The following is a 17,010-nucleotide window of genomic DNA, read 5'->3' on the forward strand; positions in this document are numbered from 1 at the left end:
ACTTGCGCTGAGAAATATCCCTCATTTGCGGCGACTAATTTCGGTGATGACGTCCAATGTCAAACAACCAGTCGAGATTCATGAGTCTGGCTTCTTGTGAATGTACTGGTTGTATTACTTTTCAATACTCCCGACAGAGGCGATGGTTTGATAATGGACGTCATATCCGAAACTAGTCAACGCAAATAAAGGATTTTTTAGCGTAGCTTCGAAAGAATTACAAATACTATTTTTAAGGCTAGTAAATTGGCTACCCGTTTTTTTCTTTTTGTCTTTATTTTTGCAACATGCTAGAGGTTTGTAAAAAAATTACCACATAGTCATTCTTAGAACATAATAATACTTAACCAAACGTTGTTCGCGTTATGTCTACGTTCTCTGTACTGTCCAGCAGGCTCATAGATAAGCCCTTTCCCAGAGACACGGTATGCCCGGCAGTATATTCCGTTAGCACGTACTGTGCTTTGACGCATAACCATCACTGTCGAATTGTTTTTGTTTCTTCTCGGCGCAACATTTCGTTTTTATTTTATATTGTTGGCAGTATTTGAAGGACTAGGTTAAGAGTACAGCACATAGCCTGCTCTCGTTTGTACTGTCATCCGCAACATGAAAAGCGCTGTGAAAGTGGTCAAAAGTTACAGGACGGAGCTAGGTGCTCGCAATGTGGCGTTACAGTCTGCAGTCCCTCACCGACTGAACGAGACGCCCTGGGGCCCTTTCCGCCCTGCGCGCCTGTTATCGGATATTGACCCAGCAGGGCCTTCGGTTATAAGCAGCTACGGGCTATTTTCCGCTCTAATTCCTTCCATCATAATTTCGGTCTTATAGGTTGTAATTACTGGTGCGCTTGAGATGGCCTTCCCTTTAATTAAAAAAGGTATTACGACAAACGAAGCGCCAAGGCCCGCAGCCCACATAGGAACATCCACGCCCTGTCTTTCAGCGCATCCCAGTGCATGCGGAAATGTCCCTCCACAGAGGACTAAATTTGGCATTTCACATCCCGGAAAACATAAGACACTGTTAGCACAGGATCTGATCCATCACAATTCATCGAAAGTACTTATTATATGCGTGTATCACCGATATGATTTTATGATAAAGTTCATTCGCCGTTTCTCGCAGTTCAGAACATAGCGAAGGTTCAGATTAGTTTGTCATGTCAGGGTCGGCAAATATTATAAATTTACAGTAAGTAACAGTCCACAAGTGGAAGTATTAAGTGTTTGCCTTCATGCAAGGGCTTTTTATCCACTTTGCTTGCAAATTTAAACAACTCTGAGAACTACCTGACTTACAGAACACTGGGAGATTCCAGGTCGGAGCCCGATGAGCCACAATTTTAATACGTCACGAAGTTTCATAACAGTGCACACTCAGCTGCCAAGTGAAAAGGACATTCTGATGACTTTGACAAACATTCTCTAAGATGGGCATCTTTACAGCGCAAGACGGTAGGCTGAAGAGGTATAGGGCTGCCAACCGGAATTCTGACCACAATTAGCAGTCTTGTTTAGTAACATTACTGAGGAAACTTCTGTTGTACGGGGTACATTTAAAAAGAGAAAATGTCTTTTAAACTCAAACGTTAGGAGTTCTCTCGACGAAAATGATCTGTACCAAGGTAACCAGCATGGATTCCGTAAAACATTGGTCACGCGAAACCCTAGTCTTGGTTTCCACGCATAACGTCTCAGAAGTCATGGATCAAGGCATACAGGGAGGAACAGTACTTCGTCACTTGCACGAAGCAGTCGAATATGTATAGCTCCAACACTTGTTAACAAATAGAGGATCGTATAGGATATAATATCTTAGAAGAAAGATTAAGGAAAGGCAAACCTACGGTTCTAGCATTTGTAGACTTAGAGAAAGCTTTTGACAATGTTGACTGGAATACTCTCTTTCAAATTCTAAAGGTGGCAGGGGTAAAATACAGGGAGCGAAAGGCTATTTACAATTTGTACAGAAACCAGATGGCAGTTATAAGAGTCGAGGGACATGAAAGGGAAGCAGTGGTTGGGAAGGGAGTAAGACAGGGTTGTAGCCTCTCCCCGATGTTGTTCAATCTGTATATTGAGCAAGCAGTAAAGGAAACAAAAGAAAAATTCGGAGTAGGTATTAAAATTCAAGGAGAAGAAATAAAAACTTTGAGGTTCGCCGATGACATTGTAATTCTGTCAGAGACAGCAAAGGACTTGGAAGAGCAGTTGAATGGAATGGACAGTGTCTTGAAAGGAGGATATAAGATGAACATCAACAAAAGCAAAACAAGGATAATGGAATGTAGTCTAATTAAGTCGGGTGATGCTGAGGGAATTAGGTTAGGAAACGAGGCACTTAAAGTAGTAAAGGAGTTTTGCTATTTGGGGAGCAAAATAACTGATGATGGTCGAAGTAGAGAGAATATAAAATGTAGGCTGGCAATGGCAAGGAAAGCGTTTCTGAAGAAGAGAAATTTGTTAACATCCAGTATTGCTTTAAGTGTCAGGAAGTCATTTCTGAAAGTATTCGTATGGAGTGTAGCCATGTATGGAAGTGAAACATGGACGATAAATAGTTTGGACAAGAAGAGAATAGAAGCTTTCGAAATGTGGTGCTACAGAAGAATGCTGAAGATTAGATGGGTGGATCACATAACTAATGAGGAAGTATTGAATAGGATTGGGGAGAAGAGAAGTTTGTGGCACAACTTGACCAGAAGAAGGGATCGGTTGGTAGGACATGTTCTGAGGCATCAAGGGATCACCAAGTTAGTATTGGAGGGCAGCGTGGAGGGTAAAAATCGTAGAGGGAGACCAAGAGATGAATACACTAAGCAGATTCAGAAGGATGTAGGTTGCAGTAGGTACTGGGAGATGAAGAAGCTTGCACCGGATAGAGTCGCATGGAGAGCTGCATCAAACCAATCTCAGGACTGAAGACCACAACAACAACAACAATAGGATATAAAACAAAATTTATTGCTTATTTGAGTACTTATTATTGGGGATGGAGGGCGGATCAAATTACCTTGGATGAGGAGTCATCGAAGACTTGAGAAGTAATTTCGCGCATGGTCTAGTTAAGTGTGTTGGTTCATTTGCTGTTTATATCCAGTGTAAAAGACCTGGCAGACAATATCAGTAGTAAATTCCAGTTTTTTGCTGATGAAGCAGTGACCTGTAACGAAGTACTCTCTGGAAACAACTACGTCATTGATAAGTCGGATCTTGATAATACTTCAAAGTTACGCAAAAACTGGCAACCTGTTGTTGAAAGTGTACATATGTAAAATTATGAACTTCACAGAACAGAAAAAATGTAGCATCCTGGACTACAATATCAATGAAGGTCAGTTGGGAGCAGTCACATGACACAAATATCTAGCGGTAAAAAATTGTGGTGATATGTACTCGCTTCATTACACGCTCTCAGTAGTAAGTGAAGACGATGGTAGAGTTCGGTTCGCGCTGGTGAAAATGTTTTCAGTCTACAAATTGACTGCTTAAGAAAACAATCGTGTGACCCAATCTAGAATATTGCTCAAGTGTGTGGGACATGTATCTAATAGGCTGGAAGGGGATAGTGGTCGTACGCAAAGAATGTCAACACAAAATCCTACCGGTTGTTTGGCCTATAGGAGAGAGTCGCTGTTACGTTCAACAGCTCGAACAGGGCGAGGTTCAAGACAGATGTGGACTCTTCCGCGAAAGCTTAATTATAAACTTTGAAAAACAATATTAACTCAGGAATCTAATTACATATTGCAGCACACAACGTATCGGTCCTGTAGAGGCCGCGAAGACGAGATTACACCGTAGTGAATGTTCACTAGTATAAAACTTCCTGTTTACTGGACAATAACTAGCACCTGGAACCTCTTCCATCGAATGACAAAGGTTTAATTTACGGCGAAGTTTCAAGTTTAGTGTAGGAACATCAATCACGGAGGCATTTAAGCAATGATTCTTCCTTTTCTCCATATGTGAATGGTACAGAAGGAAATCTTAATACGCATTAGAATGGCAAGTCATCTCTACATGCACTTCACAATTCTGTGAAAAGTACTAATGTAGTTATTAAACATTGTGCTCACAGTATAGGCAGTTGAACTATTTAAAAAAATGTTCCAGTAAAAGTATACGAGAATAAATCTTCCTCTATCCGTTCCTTCCTGCTAAAGAAGCGCCAAGAGACAATAGACTGATTCTTGAGCACCGCTCATCAACCTGAGACCATAAGCAGAGAGGATTAATAGCGGCGACAGAGAAGCTCAAAATAACAGCAGCAAGTTCCTTCAAGAATTTCAGTAAGAGAGAGACATTACGGAAACATTCGCAAATTCCAGTAGCAGACGCTGTAAGAAAGAGGTTGCGCATCACGGATAACTTTACAGTTAAAATTTCAACAGCTTACGTTTCAAGAAGAAACAGAAAATATATTACTCCCTTCTGAACGGAAATTGTCATGGAAGGAGTGCCAGGAAGAAAAGTTGATACGAAAACTTATTGTCAGTGGTTCTTCCCAAGCACGATTCGTGATCGGAACAGGATAGAGGGAAATGACAGAACTATGAGAAGGATCCTTCGCCACATTCCATACAGTGGTCTGTGAAGAAAAGCCTGGTGTTTAATTCGTAACGCAACACTCTCTTATCTCAAACAATTTCCGTTGAAAAGATGCGGAATCTGTTGTGGAATGTCGTGAAATTTTTCAATTTCCGCCCTGTAGTTCCAGCGCTATACGTAACCTTCAAAACGGCGTCCGTAACGGAGATTCGTTGCCAGCAGAGAGCTGTCACTGAGTTTGCAGAGCACTCAAGATATTCCTAGGCTCTTGCAGAATGTCTACAGAGACCTGACAGTGAACCAATGCACGGTGAGTTATTGGGTAAGGCGCACGCAGCTGTGACTCCTGCAATGCTGGAACGCTCGGACATCTTTCGAACAGATCGATGGATCACAATCAAACACCTCCCTCCACAAGTGCGTCTCTGTTGATAGTTCTGACACACTCGTACACCAATTGGGGTACTCAAACGACTGTCCGCTGGGTTCTTCGCCACCTAACAGAAGACCATAAAGATGAACAAAGGACCACCCGTGTGGAGTCGCTTATGACTTATGAGACTGATCTTGACAGTTTTTTGTCGAATATCGTAACAGACGATAAAGCATGGGTCCATCATTTTGAACAGCTTACAGAACGGCAATACATTGTGTTGCGTCACCTGACTCTACTTCGAAGACGAAGTTCAAACCCGCATCAATCAGTAAAATGATGGCGAATGTCTTCTGAGGCTCTGAATGGGTTTTTCTTTGATTAGTTCGTTCAATTGGCAGCGGTGCAGGGTGTGGGGGTGACAAAAAAGCGAGGTCATCGGTCCCATCGGGTTAGGAAAGGAAGGGGAATGAAGTCGGCAGAGCCCTTTCAAAGAAACCATCCCAGCATTTGCTGACGCGATATAATAAAAATAAGGAAAATCTAAATCAGGATGGCCGGACGCGAGATGTTCAGCCGTCGTCCTCCCAAATTCGAATCCACTGTGCTAACCACTGCGTCACCTCGCTCGCTCGGTAATGGGTTAATCTGTTTGATGTCCTCCCTCCTGGTGCAAAGATAAACTCTGAAGTGTACTGCGCTAGCCTCAGGAAATTTAAGAAAAGATCTCAGCTGGTTCGTCGCCACAAAAATGCAAACGATCTCCTTCTCCATGACAATACAAGGCCTCATGCAAGTCTGGGCACCTGAAACGAGGTCACAAGACTTCATTGGACTGTTCATCATCCACCCTACATCCTGGATTTCGCACCTTCTAACTTCCGTTTGTTTCACCCATCAAAGGATGCACTCCACGAAAGGAATACTTGGTTGATGGTGATGTTATCAATACAGACAGACGTTAGTCGATGAGTAGAGTGCTACCATGAGGGGCATACAGGTCCTCAGAGTAAAGTGGCGTACGCCTGTCTCACTAAACATACATTATGTTGAAAAAGAGAGTCTTGTAGCCAAAAGCTTGGGGAGTAGTTTGTTGTATTCGAATCCTGAAAAAACCGTACCAGCTTCCACAAAAAAAGTGCATTGAGTACTTATTGAATACCCATTGAAGACAAAGGTATAGTATACTCAGTATCGTCGAATTAAATTGTATAAATGTCAAAAGGATTCCGTTATTCCTTCTTAAGACTGACATTGAGATGATTACTAGCTATCACAATATCCAATGAAATCTGTCACCAATATTTTAATTATATGAAAATCTTTGGTACACTTCATGGGAACAATTAGTGTACAAGTTTCTAAAGGAATATTTAATGTAAATAAACTTGTTATATTACCAAAAAGCTTTCACATTTATGTTACAGTGGCAAATAAGTTTTTTAAGCAAGTATCAAATTTGTAAAAGGTTCAGAAGTTTGTTCCTGTGGCAAGAAAAATTGATGTCAGACTGAAAAACCTATTCTAGGTGCTCTGTGGCTCTATTAAACAAAATGCTGACGTTGACTCTTAGTGCTTTAGGAGAGATGTAATCGTAATATTGTCGCACAAAATATTACTTCCCTAAAAGGGACCTTAAACGTAACTTATAAAGATACTCGCTTTAGCAGAAAATCTGAGTGTTGCTTGATATGATTTCTCCTGAATACTTTACAGAGTTTTGTTGAGGAGTTTGTATAATTGCTTTTAACTCCTATAGATATAGAAGTAGTAAAACTAAGCATAGGATGAGAATGTTGGTTCTACATCACGAATTCAAAATGAAATATAAAAATAATAAAATTTTCAATTTTTAACAACAAAATTTATGGACATGTTTTTAATGAATACCATCCATATGGTAATGCATCTGTTTTAGTTTCGAAAACGTATCTTGCATCAACATGAGGTCTGAATGGCAACACGAATTCTTAAATAATTTATCAAATTCCTTTTAAAATAATAAGTGATAGAACTTCTTATTTGCCATAATGAAACAACTGGTTCAGATAGCACAAATGAAGTGTTTTTGGTGTAAATTACTGTGGTTGGTACCAACACTTTTTAATGACAGAAGCTTTGAATAGCATCGACATCATTTGGAAATAATTCTTAATTTTAACCCTTATAGTAAAGATACATTACTGTAAACATCTGAATGTTGCCAACCTAAAGCATGATCCATTTCAAGAACTGAAACATAAAATAGATTTGTTTGGCGTTTTTATTTATTTATTATTAATATTTATTAAAAAAGGATGGCCATGTTACATTATTCATCAAGATCCTTTGAACATCAGTGAATAGATATTTTGTATGAATGTATTCATACTTTATTTGAAATTAAAATAACAGATTTAGTTATATCACACGCAAATGGAATATAAATATATTCTAACCATCAACGAAATCCTACCTTTGTTATATCTAATACTCTATTATATGACATAGCTCCATTCAGCAATACTAAACAGTCCTCAAAAGTGGTACGTTCAGTCAATGATTTAACGATCGCAAATTTCAGGGAAAGCCTACAGCAGTTAGACTGGGATGAGGTGTACCATGAACCTGACGCCAATTTAAAATATAATTTATATCATGACATTTAAGTAAATGCATTTGAAAACTGCTTCCCCAAGAAAATAGTTAAATTTACTCGTAAGAAACCTTGTAACAAACCATGGCTTACTAAGGGCAAAAAAAATATCTTGTAACCGGAAAAGGGAAATGTATCTGACAGCAAGAAAGAGTAGCGACCCAGAAACTATCAAATATTATAAAAACTACTGTGTTATATTAAGAAAAGTTATTAATAATCCAGAAGTATGTGTATCATGTCTGAAATCAGCAACTCTGATAATAAAATTAAAACAATTTGGAATATTATTAAAAGAGAAACAGGTCGACCAAGAGCACAGTAAGACAGTATTACCATCAAATTGAATGAAAACTTTACGAACATAAAGTCAGAAGTTGAAAATTTTTAAACAATCATTTTCTAAATGTTGTGGATATAGTGGGATCCAGGTGTTCATTAGAAGATGCTAGGCTGTTAAAGGAAGAGACCATACCTATGCAATTTGATACAATTGAAATATCACCCACTTCTCCCTCTGAAATTAGGAAAATTATAAACTTGCTTAAAAGCAAAAACTCACATGGAATTGTTGGCATTTCCAGCAAAATACTAATAGCTTGTTCTCAACAGATAAGTAAGATTCTCAGCCACCTGTGTAATAGCTCTCTGGAACAGGGCATTTTCCCTGATAGACTGAAATATGCTATTGTTATACCTTTGCATAAAAAAGGGGATAGATCGGATGTCAACAATTACCGTCCAATCTCCCTTCTAACAGCTTTATCCAAAATTTTTGAGAAAGTAATGTATTCAAGAGTAGCTTCACATATCTGTAAAAATGAAGTACTAACAAAATGTCAGTTTGGTTTCCAGAAAGGTTTTTCAACAGAAAATGCGATATATGCTTTCACCAATCAAATTTTCAATGATCTGAATAACCAAACACCACCCATTGTTGTTTTTTGTGATCTCCCTAAGGCTTTTGATTGTGTAAATCGTGAAATTCTGCTAGACAAGCTCAAGTATTGTGGAATGAGTGGGACAGTGCACAAGTGGTTTAATTTGTACCTAACTGGAAGAGTGCAGAAAGTGGAAATAAGCAGTTCTCATAATATGCAAAGATCATCACATTCCTCAAACTGGGGAACTATCAAGAATGGGGTTCCACAAGGGTCAGCCTTGGGTCCTTTGTTCTTCTTAATATATATTAATTACTTGCCATTCTGTATTCATGAAGAGGCAAAGTTAGTTCTCTTTGCTGATGACACAAGTATAGTAATCACACCTGACAAACAAGAATTAATTGATGAAATTGTCAATACTGTCTTTCAGAAAATTACTAAGTGGTTCCTTGTAAATGGACTCTCACTGAATTTTGATAAGAGACAGTACATACAGGTCCGTGCAGTGAATGGTATGATGCCATTAATAAATATAGACCTTAATGAGAAGCATATAGCTAAGGTTGAATATTCCAAATTTTTAGGTGTGTCCATTGATGAGCGATTAAATTGGAAGAAACACATTGATGATCTGCTGAAACGTTTGAGTTCAGCTACTTATGCAATAAGGGTCATTGCAAATTTTGGTGATAAATATCTTAGTAAATTAGCTTACTACGCCTATTTTCACTCATTGCTTTCATATCGCATCATATTTTGGGGTAATTCATCACTGAGGAATAAAGTATTTATTGCACAAAAGTGTGTAATCAGAATAATAGCTGGAGTCCACCCAGGATCATCCTGCAGACATTTATTTAAGGATCTAGGGATATTCACAGTAGCTTCTCAGTATATATACTCTCTTATGAAATTTGTTATTAACAACCAAACCCAATTCAAAAGTAATAGCAGTGTGCGTAACTAAGGTACTAGGAGAAAGGATGATCTTCACTATTCAAGATTAAATCTAACTTTGGCATGGAAAGGGATGAATTATACTGCCACTAAAGTCTTTGGTCACTTACCAAAAAGTATCAAAAGTCTGACAGATAACCAACAAGTCTTTAAAAAGAAATTAAAAGAATTTCCGAATGACAACTCCTTCTACTTCACAGAGGAATTTTTAGATAGAAATTAAGAAAAAGACAAAAAAAGTTGTTATATTAACTTAAATATGTTGTTAAATTAACTTAATTATGTCATGTATAGGAAAATTTGACTCATTCCACATCATTATGAAATATCATATTCATGATCCATGGAACTAGTATTAATCTAATGTAATCTAATGTAATCTATTATTTGCCCCTTTATATCTCAGTTTTATGTTTCTCTTGTTCCATTTGTATGTAGTGGTTCGACAGATATGAAATGTATCTTTTACACAATATCTAGGCCTATTCGTAAAATTTAAGGTTCTTCTATACTTCACTCACCATTTATCCTAAATTTATGTGGTAACCGAAATAACGTTAATATTTTCTTTGGATACATCATCACTCACTTGTGTTGCTTCAGCTGCTGATCCAAATAACCAAAATCGTTCAAATATTTTATTGCTCCCATATTCTCATCTGGCCACAGGTTTAACCCTGCTACTATTTTCTAAAACAAAAATAGTAGAAGTACCTTAATTTAAATAAACTTACATATTGTAATCTGTGATGAATCTAAACAATATTTATTATAAAAGTTTTCTATTAAAAGGGGTCATTTCTAGACATAGAATCCTCTAAATGCTACAGAAAACTCTGCTGATGATAAGGTGTATTTTATTAATTTTAAAGGCATGGAAGATTCAGAGACCTCTCAAAATATACAACTTCACTCAATATTTATCAATTAATCAGGTTAATAATATTTTTTTTAAATTACAACAGGAGAAATCTAAAATATCTAAAAATAGATTACTAGTGAATTTTTTTCTTCAATTAAAAAATGCAGGGAATAGAAAGGAATGCAATTGTATGAAGGTCTAGTAGACCATATGGAAAAAAGAGAATGAAATTTGACTAAATCATTTTAACAATCTGAATAAAGTGAAGGCTAATTATGCATAAATTTCAGCAGAAGGATTTGATTTAGCTATATAATTTTAATACAAAGAAAAATGTAATTGAGGGAATGATTCCATATGTTCTACCTGAAACAATCGAACAGAATTTAAGACCAATTTTCGTTTCCTTAAGATTATAGTTCTGAATGTAATTTGCGTTATTACATCACAAAGAAGTAGCCTAGAAATACAAATGAGTAGTGTTAGAATTATACAAACAGGTTTGAAGAATTTTTAAGACTTAATTATGATCCTAAATCAGTAAACATTAAAGAGGGAATGAGAGAACATTTACACATTGTTTATTATCATAATTATTTTGTTATTTTGAACGATTATGTGGTGTCACCACCAGACACCACACTTGCTAGGTGGTAGCCCTTAAATTGGCCGCGGTCTGTTAGTATATGTTGGACCTGCGTGTCGCCAGTATTTGTGATTGCAGACCGAGCGCCGCCACACAGCAGGTCTAGAGAGACTTCATAACACTCGCCCCAGTTGTACAGCCGATTTTGCTAGCGATGGTTCACTGCCTACTTACGTTCTCATTTGCCAAGATGATAGTTTAGCTTAGGCTTCAGCTACGTCATTTGCTATGACCTAGCAAGGCGCCATTATCAGTTACTATTGATATTGTGAATCATGTACCATCAAGAGTGACCTTCATCGTTAATGGATTAAAGTAAAGTATTCCACCAGCTACGTCCATTTTTCTAAAGTCTAATTTCCTTGTCCTGTTGCAGACTTCACGCCAGCCTGTGTGAGCAAAAACGCTTGCCTATCGGCCTCCTCTAGTAAAACGGTGTTGGATCTCCTGCCAACCACAACAGATTACACACAAGAAGAATTGATCATTGATACTACTAATGTTCATCAGGTTATTTTAATATAAAATTTTTAATAACTAATGTACATGCTGGGAAAAGGGTAGTCTGTTAACCATTCAGCAATACATTCTTTATGATGCACATGATTATATTAATTTTCAGAACTTGATGATTTTGATCAGTTAAGCATGTAGACACATTCAGGCTGCTCTAGTATTTCATGATGTGTTGTTTTTATGATTTGTTTGGAAGCTTCCGATTAATTTTGAGAATTCAAAATAATATCTGAATTCAATTTGTCTTTCTATTCTATTATAAAAGCTTTAAGCAATGCTTGAACTCCTCCACCAAATTTAATTTTTCTTGGAAGTCCCTCAGAAAATTTTCGTATAAATCTTGTATACTGTCATACTATTCGAGTGTATTTTGTGTTGAAATTACCTCATTAAATCATCTGGTAAGTTTTGTTCACATGCAATACCACACTAATCTGCATTGATCTTCTCTAATAAAATCTTCAGCTAACTTCTGATTAAATGATGTGTTTCTCCAATCTACTTAATACTGAAATTCGGATATTTTCCAAATCCATGATATATATGCCCATTGTAATCTATCTTAAACTCTCTGATGCTATATTTAGTTAAATGTCATTGAGATACCATATCCCATCTTGCATTCTGTTCTGAAAATTTCCTTAATTTTTTTTGTGCTGTAGTATTCCAGTCTATTTTATCTTAAAATTTCCTTACCAATTTTCAATTGATACAATATCCCTTTTAATTTTATTATTGATGGCTCTTAATATATTTTCAGCTATATTTTGTTGCAATATGGTATCTCACTTTATTCTGACTTGAAATTTTTTCATAGAATCCTCAAACAATTTAAAATGTCCTGCTATAGCTGTCCACTCTGCTTATTGAATAGGTCATGTGTTTTAATGATCAGCAACTTCATTTCTGTATGTTTCACTATTTGAATACGATTTATATAATCCTTCAAAAGACACTTTTTCAGAATCATTTTCAATCCAAGTAATGAGTGTTTCTTTTTTAATTCTTGAACATTTGTTAATAGTTATTTCTTTTGCTATAGACTTTAAAATTTTGGAGTACAGAATATCTGTTTAAAGTTGTTGTTGCTGTTAATGTTATTGATGAAATCAATTAGTAGTTGTTTTCTAATATTACAGTATACTCTATATCAGAAATCTTCACTAAGTTTTAAGGGTTGTAGATTGATTGCCTTTTAGATTTATGTGTTAATGAGAAAAGGAAAATATATATTTCTAGGCTGTAATTATGAATTTATTCAGAAGAACAAATCTCAAGAAAAAGTAGTATATGTTTTAGAGATATGTGAACAGATCAATTTGTTTATAACAATAACGCTTTAGCATTGTATATATTATTTCACTTGTAAAAATCTTAGACCTGAAATTGTAAATAAAAGGAGAGAAATTGTGTTTTATTCACTATAGTATTTCATCCACTATGAACCACCCACTTGGATATCATACAATAATTGAAAGACAATTAGTTCTCTTACATTAGAATATAAATATATTCAAAATATTTTTCTATTAAATTTCATTTCTTTGTTAATGACATCAAATGCCCTGAGTAGTTCCTTGAAATATTACTGAATTTCCAGAATGAGTTTGGAAGGTAGGAGACGATGTACTGGCAGAAGTAAAGCTGTGAGTACCAGACGTGAGTCGTGCTTCGGTAGCTCAGTTGGTAGAGCACTTGCCTGCAAAAGGCAAAGGTCCCGAGTTCGAGTCTCGGTCGGGCACACAGTTTTAATCTGCCAGGAAGTTTCATTACTGAATTTATTCAAAAGAGCAGCTACCATCTAAGTTCAGGTAGTTGATTAAATGGTATTTAGTTTGTGTTGTTTGAAAAGCAGTTTGTGTTTATCACAAATTATATTTTACATTTTGTTACTTATGGAACACAGTGTTCAAAGGGATGCACTGAAAAGGTGTTATTGTGACACAATTAATTAAATCCTTGAAAAGTTGCAATCTGGAATAAAGTGAATTAAAATGTTTACATAATTACTGTTTTATTAACAGTAAGAAACTTCAGCACATTGATAGGTTACTTGAAAATAAAAATAGCTAGTGATATTTAAGACCACTACACAACAATTAACTGTCTAAAGTATACTAGAGGTATAGAACAAAACAAATTTCATAAAATAGTAAAGAAATATCAAAACAAATGAAAATTAGAAGATGAGGAAACACAACATGTGCTATACAGCTAGGCAAACAGAATATAAAGGGTAAAAAATAAGACAGATAAACTACAAAATATCTAAAACAGAGATTAAAGATATATCTGAACCATGACAACAGATGAACTATACAAAGATCGTTTCTATGAAGTTAGGGGAACAACAACATTTAAAGTTATCGAAGCTTGATGATTTTTGTACAACACAGGGAGCATGCAGATGAAAAATTTGATTATATACAGACCAAAGAATGTATAAAATACAAAGTGATTGAAGTAAAGTGTAAATCTGCTTTTAAGTGTTTCAGGATTGAAGACAGTAAAGGAATATAGAATATGATATTTAATGGCATAAAATATCACATAAATAGTTTTGTTGGGGATGGGAATAATTCATTACTACACAAACATGATGTCTATGATGATAAAAATAAAAAATAACTTACATAACAACATTCTAATATCAGCACTAACTATTCTATTTGTTATCATTGGTCAAGAACTTGATACTAAAGCAAACCATAAGACTATTAATGAAATAGTTTTTTGGTTAGATGGTGATCCACGGCCTAAAAGTTTTTGATAAAAGAAAGAATTATCCATTGTAGGCTGTTTTGTGTTTTTTAAAATTGTGCTGTTAGCTAATTTCTGCCATAAGCCATTATTGAGCAGCTGAAATATACCAATCTGGAGTAGCGTAACATGTCTGCATAGATAATCATTTAAAAATAAAGCATTCAAAAACTCACATTAGCATAACCAGATTTACAGTGCGGTAACTTTACTTTCGCTGCCTATGTCACATATTACATATAGTGCTCATCTCATTCTCTTATGTCATATACAGAAAATCAGAGGTTGTATTCCATAATAACAAACTTGAAGTATTCCAGCCTGAGAAACAAAAAAGCTGTTACAATGTTGTTAAGTATGACTTTACTCTCAAACATTGTAAACATACCGATAGTTCTGTTCAGTTACAATGAATTTACTGCTGGCATGCCATGCTTAGTAGAAGCATTGTGCACAACTTAACCAGTCGCCAAAGATTACCTAATGGCATAAATTCTTTACAGTACGTTAAAATCATCTATGGAAGTATAAATATCACAAAAACATTGACAGAGAAAGAATATTTTTATTATTGGTGCGCCAGACTTAAATTTGTAACATAGTCAACAGTGACTTAGGTACACGGAGATACACAGAGGCCACCTTATTGATGTATTGGACAGATGAATGATTCATAAAAATACAAATTTTAAAAATATATTAAGTTTATATTATCCATGATAGATCAGTAATACCATATGTCAGTTTATGACAAACAAATCTGTGACCATAGGGCTGCCCACATCGCACCTAGATGGATAGGTAGTGACAACAAGAACCAATAAACATGTACATTGAAAGTGACGGATTTATTTAAATGGTATAATAATACACATACTGATAGTTTGTCTGTGTAGTAATGTGAAGTAAAAGTTGTGATTTGAGAAACAGTTAAGCTTGTGTACAGTTATGTGATTAATCTGGTGATCAGCAATGCAAAAGTTAATCAGATATGTACCATTGAAGTGTATACTGTAACAGTTGTGGCGATAGGTCAGTCTGTCCTTTTAAATTTAAGAAAAGAATCCTATTAGCAGTAATAGAAGCAATCTGATTGTGAGGAAATTCTACAATACAAATAATGTCCTGTTAGAAAAGTATGTAACTGCTGAAATGTTAATTGTATCATTCATATATTTTAAATGGCCTACTTGTTTGCACAATGAATCTCCAAACTATAGCAGCTGATGCTTCTGTGCTAGTTAAATGTAAAAACCAAAACTACCAGCAATGCTATGTGCAACATTTGTTTTAAACTATAGACACATCCACATTCTTCTTAGCTAATGAGTCTCATTACTACAATCATCATTGTCAATTAATGTTCTGAAACTGAGAAACTCCGAGAAGCAAAATTATGTATGAGAAACTTGAAAAAGAAAGAGACAGATTCTGACTGTGAAAAACAATAACTTAATGTACTTACAAAAGTGTACATGACTAAGCTGAAGTATTTCAACACTTGAAATATTAAAAATTCTCACTACATTACTAGTAGAATAATCTAAACCAATTCCTTTACTTTCTCACAAATACATATGCTATCCATCTCTGAAGAAAAATTAGTAAATGACACATTGTTTCATTACTATAAAATTCTCCAATTCTAAATATCTGACCAATTTGATTACTACACTACAATGTCTCAGCAAATGCGCTCTTGTGGTACCTTTTGAAATCTTCTAAATGAATTTATAATATATCTCTTCATATATGAAAAATAATATTAGAAATTTATTGCCAACACACAGAATGGCCTGAAACAAATCTTTCTCCATTGCAAGATACTTCTCGACTCCTCCTCCTCTCTATCTCCAAGACTGGACTCCACAGACAAGCAAAGGTTCTACTAACAGTCTCTCTTAGTGCAAGACCTATTGCAGAGGTGCTACCCACTATTACTCAGATGCTATTGAAGCTTTACTTTTGTGCATGACATCCAAAATATTACCTAAACTATTACTACATTATCCCTCAGCGACTGTGGCCAGAATTTTGCAGGATGGTTCTGTGGGTTATATCCTCATAAAATCTATACACATCTCAAAATATTCGTAGCATCATCATTATAAGCATCATCATCATTGCAAAGACCTCTACAATCTTTCACTTATCTCTTATGCACTAAGTTTCTTAAAGAAAAAGAAAGAAAACCTTGTGACCATCTGCAAATAACCCTATAGAGGCATCATCCTTGTTGAGTTAATTATCTGAAAATAGACACACTTTTACATAGTTTTCATAATGCTTCACCACTAAATGTGCTAAAATCCACTATAACCCATCAGTGTAGTCAAAAACGTGCCAGTGATTAATCCTTTCTTCTTTGTGATGCACAGTGGTGGTTCAGATTATTCATTTCCTTATATCCTTGTACAGGGCTCTTATGTTTCAATTCTGTATTATAGTGCTGTATTATAGTGCTGTATGGGGAAAAATAAATTCAGTGACTTATTAAACAAGGAAGAGAAAAAATATATTTTTTATTGGGTAGTTACTAAGGAAGGAAAAAATAAATAAATCATGAATCAAAATCTTGAAATGATGTAATCTGCAAGATTTTTTTGTGTGTAAAGTTTCTATTTCAAACACATTAGGACGTGCAGTACAGTGATTGTGAAAAGAGCCATTCTACAGGAAAAAGAATTTTTTAAACTTATGGTTAGCTTTGTGGGAAAGACAATGCAATCTCATGAGAAGCTTCTGACTGCACATTAATTCCAGTTTTTGAGTTACTGGCAATTGTGCTGGTAAAGAATAAGTAAATTGGTGGATCCATTCGTAT

This window comes from Schistocerca piceifrons, chromosome 4 (assembly GCF_021461385.2).
Source record: "Schistocerca piceifrons isolate TAMUIC-IGC-003096 chromosome 4, iqSchPice1.1, whole genome shotgun sequence".
NCBI lineage: Eukaryota > Metazoa > Arthropoda > Insecta > Orthoptera > Acrididae > Schistocerca > Schistocerca piceifrons.